This window comes from Marmota monax, unplaced genomic scaffold (genome assembly GCF_021218885.2).
Source record: "Marmota monax isolate L192 unplaced genomic scaffold, Marmota_monax_Labrador192_F-V1.1 WCK01_AAM20220418_F8-fsc00234, whole genome shotgun sequence".
NCBI classification, from domain to species: Eukaryota; Metazoa; Chordata; class Mammalia; order Rodentia; family Sciuridae; genus Marmota; species Marmota monax.
The window spans coordinates 2,352,531-2,357,500 of NW_026692493.1; the positions used below are offsets into that span (position 1 = coordinate 2,352,531).

The window sequence follows — 4,970 nt, forward strand, 5'->3', positions numbered from 1 at the left end:
CTTGCTAAGGCTTCCCCCTCCAGACCCTGCCTCTTCTCCTGATCCCACCCATATTCTTTGGCCCTGCCTTGCCTCCTGAACCACCTTCCCCCTCCTTCCTACCCTGCCTCTACTCTATGTCTTACTCCTGTTCTAGGGCCCGTCCCTCCCTCAGGTCCCACCCCTCTGCCAAGCCCTGCCCCCTTGTGACTCATTCTCCCCCTCCTTCAGACCCTGTCTCTCTTCCAGATCTTTCCCTTCTTCCTGTCCTGCTCCTCCTGCAGACCTCACCTTCCCCTCTCTCTCTTTTTTTAAATTTTTGTTTTGCACATGGACACAATGCCTTTATTTTGTTTATTTACTTTTATGTAGTGCTAAGGTTTGAACCCAGTGCTTCACACATGCTAGGCAAGCGCTCTACCATGGAGCTATAACTCCAGCCTCCTCCTCTTTAAGACCCTGCCTCTTCTCCAGACCCCACCCATCTTCCAGGCCCCCTCCTCCTCCTCCTGACCTTCCCTCCCCCTCCTCCAGACTCTGCCCCTGCTAGTCTAGGATGAGCAGCTCCCTGGCTGCTGTGCTAATTGGCAGTATATTTGTAATGGTGCACAAATAACGACCATTGTATAAACACTGACATCCTGCATTGGATGAATTATTTTGACTTTATCAGAATTCAATATACCATAAGATAACTTTAGAAAAGTCACCTTTCTCTCTTTTTATTTTCTCTATAGATAATGAACATTTGAAATAAAGTCAGAATTTGTTAAAGGGCAGATGACAGTCAGCCTTGAGCCCTGATGATCCCAGGATCCCTTCCAGTGGGAGAACTCTAAGTACCAGTCCAAGGTTCTGTATGCTAATTGATTCATTTTCTTATTTTAGAGTTATTTTGTAATGTAATTCCCCATGGCCTCCAGGTCTCCAGTTCTGTGCAGTAGATTTTTCCAATTCAAGTTTTGATTAATATTCTTTCAGTTTTCTACAGAATTTTTAAAATATTTTTTTAGTTGTCAGTGGATCTTTTTATTTTATTTATTTATTTTGTGTATTTATATGTGGTGCTGAGGATTGAACCCAGGGCCTAACACCTGCCAGGCAAACGCTCTGCCTTTGCGCCACAACTCTAGCCCTTTATAGAATTTTTAATTCTGTGAACTTTTATTTTTTATAAGAAATATTTTAAAAATTACTTTTAGCTTACTTTGTTTTTGATTGAGAGAATTGGCTTGTTTGAGAGAATTGTCTTGTTTGGAAGTGCTCATAATCAAATTATTTTAATTAATTTCCGTTTATTAAGGTATCTTTGGAGACTGGATGTGCAGCTCAGTGGCAGAGCACTTGCCTGGCATGTGAGAGGCCATGGAGTCCATCCCAGCACCACACACACAGAAGATGTCTTTGACAGGACTCAAGCATGAGAGGTATGCTTTAAAAAGATCAAGTATTGGGGCTGGGGTTGTGACTCAGTAGTAGAGCACTCACCTACCACATGGGAGGACCTGGGTTCGATCCTCGGCACCATATAAAAATAAGTAAATAAAACAAAGGTATTGTGTCCAACTACAACTAAAAATAAAGATTTTTTTAAAAAGGTCATGTATTTCCACATATATATATATATATATATATATATATATATATATATATATACCACAGTGCATCTTCCAAATTCATATGAAATTATTCTAAGAAAATTTCAAATCAGTTTTAAAAGAGAAGAGGGATGATGATATTTTTAATGTCAACTATTGATATTTCATAATATTTAAAACCACTATAGATGAAATTTCCTGAGATGAAAATCATTACAAAATGTAAGAGACAAGTCAGTAGATGTTTTTTTGTAATTCAGATATATTTACTAAAAATAAGCTTTTTTTAAAAAAAGATCTTTTTTCTTTTTCTTTAAAATTTAGAAAGCATGCCCATATGTCCTATTAAAGTTCTACATTCATCAGAAAGTTCTCTTATTCCTTGCATACAAAGGGATGGGCCTTCTAATGAGCATGATACTTTATGTTGTCAGGAATTCTTGTGGGAGAACTCTTTAAGTGTTTTGCCTTTGTTCAAAATATTATTTAAAAATGTATCAATTTGCTTTTGATATCAGAAATTTGACTTTCTTTTGAAATTATGTATTTATTAGTAGAGTTATTTCATGTGGGAAATGCCATGATTACATTTTATCCTAATGTTATCCTAATGTTGTGTTAATAATTTCCTAAGCTAGATTATGTTCATGTTTCTTATCAACAGTCAATAAAGCCTTTTTTGTAGTTTTGATGGTAAGCTTAATGTGAACATGCTTTATGATGTGACACCACTGTTCATGATGGTCTAGGTGTGCAATACACTATAAGGAGAGTATTTTGATTTTGAGAGTCTCAAGTGTTTTAGGCCCAACATGTTTTCTTAAGAGGAATGATTATTCATTTTCTATTTGATTACACAAATAAGACACAAATTCTTTTTTTTCCTTTTGTGGTTCTGAGGGTTGGTCCTACCTGCATGCTAGGAAATACTTCTACCACTGAGCTACATCTTCAGCCCCAGAGATCCATTAGTTGTCATGAGCTTCATGATGAGCTAGAGACAATAAAATTACTTAGAATTTCAACTAGATTTAGACTCATGCAAGAGTTTGGGCATCCATAACTCCTTCAATGGCCTTTAATACTACTATGATATCCATAATATTGTAACTAAAACTAATATTATAGCTTCTCTGTGGCCTTTAATACTAATGCAATATCAATAATGTGGTCACAGGGTAGCTATTATATTAGCTTTATAGATCACTGTATGGATATTAATATTAAATGTAAGGAAAATATAAAGAGACAGAGAGAGAGAAGATGCAGAGTCAGAATGACAGAATGGCAGAATGGTCAAGCTGCCAGCTTTATTTATATCAATAGGTTGCATTTGGTCATTGGCATCAGTAATATACTATTGTTTATTGTGTCATTTGGAAGGTTATAGAGTTAGCAACTTTATGCAGCTTATTCCTCAGTTACATTCTACAGTTACAATATGCAATGTTAGAAGCTTTGTGTAGCTATCAAGAAAGTTTATTGTTTACAGTTACTGTTAGGTGGGCAGGTCCAGGAGCATGGGAGCTTGGTGAAACATTTTTATTGTATAACAAGAGTGTTTCTTTATTCCCAGGAGCTGTGTGCCTGCGATCAAGGTCAAAGCTGATAAGACTCTAGCACAAAGCCTTCTAATGCAGGGCATTGCTACAGCAGGTAGGCATCCCGTGTCTTTGCACAGAAGTTTTCCTAGCATCCAGGCATTCCTCGTCTTGGCACAGAAACTTCCTAGCCACCAAGCATGCCACATTCATGAAGCCATCAGAGACCCCAGTCCCAAACACAGAACCCTTGTGGGCCAAAGGGAAGCTTTAAGGCTAAAGGAAAGCTGTTATATCAGTTTCACATGCTATAATGTGGATATAATATTAGTTTTAAAACTGAAGAGCTGCCTGTGACCTTTTAATACAAACATGTCATCCATACTATGAAATTGTAATGGACATAATAGCTCCCCTGTGAACTTTATAACTAATATGGTATTCATATTATGGCATCAAAAACTGACATAGTAGCTGAAATGTGTAATTTAGTATTATACTCATACTCTGGACCTAAAAGTAATAACATACCTTTCCTGTGGCCTTTCATATTAATACAATGTCCATATTATAGCATCTAAAACTAATATAATAGCTGTCCTGTGGCTTTTAGTACTAATATGATATCCATATTATAACATTTGCCAAGGTCCCTTAATATTAATATGATATTGATAAACTAGCACCTAAAACTAATAAAATATTTGCCCGTGGGCTTTCATACTTTTTAAAATTTAATATATTTAAATGTATATATTAAATATATATATTCATATATACCATCTAAAAACAATATATTAGCTTCCCTATGGCCTTAAATATTAACATAATATTCATACTGTGACATATAAAACTAATATAATAGCTACACTGAATTTTTAAAAAATATTGTTTTAGTTGTATATGGAAATAATACCTTTTTTTTTTTTTATTGTGGTGCTGAGAATTGAACTCAGTGCCTCACATGTGCTAGGCCACAATCCCAGCCCAACTACCCTGTGATTTTTAATAATAATATAACATCCATAGAGTAACCCATAAAACTAATATTGTAAATTCCCTGTATATTATATTAATATAATCATTATATTATCATTATATTATTATTAATTATTAATATGACATCCTTGTTGTAGTATCTAAAACTGAAGATCTCTTCTATGGCCTTTACTATAGCTATTAAAAGTGGCATAATAGTTTTCTTGCAGCCTTTAATACTATACTAACATGATATCCATATTCTACCATCTAAATATAACAAAATAGCTTCCCTGGAGTCTTTAATAATGGTGTAATATAGTACTACAGCATCTAAAACAAATAGAATAGCTGCCATGTGGCCTTGAATACTATTATTCATATTATTAGATAAAGCTGACAAAATACCTGCAGAGAATAGATGCTATAACAGAAACATGATAGCCTCATTATGGCATGTAAAACTAATACAACAGCTGCCCTGTGACCTTTAATACTGACATTATCCATATGATAGCTTTGAAAATTGATAAATTACCTGCCTGTGGTAGGTAATTTACCCTTACTATAGCATCATTATTATAGCATCTAAAACCAATATAATAGGTTCTCTGTGGATTTTAGTACTAATATAATATTCATATTATAGAATCTTAATCTAATATAATATCATATAATATCTGCCTTGTGATCTTTAATACTAATAAGATATCCATACAATAGAACCTAAAAGTAATATTATAGCTGTCCTGTGTGCTTAAAAACTGACATGATATTCATATTATAGCGTCAAAATTGAATATAGTAACTGTCGGTGTTTTTTTAATTCTAATATGATACGCATATTATTGTATCAAAACCTAAGATAATGTAT

The 4,970-nt window shown here is 34.5% G+C and overlaps 1 long non-coding RNA gene across 1 annotated transcript; it reads left to right on the top strand.

Annotated features, from left to right (window-relative positions):
* The first annotated feature begins 714 nt into the window (after positions 1-714).
* On the top strand, positions 715-3,360 carry LOC131424159 (uncharacterized). The gene is made up of 3 exons (XR_009226728.1): positions 715-831; positions 1,283-1,406; positions 3,154-3,360. It is a non-coding gene; the product is annotated as an uncharacterized LOC131424159 (long non-coding RNA).
* Positions 3,361-4,970: the final 1,610 nt, after the last annotated feature.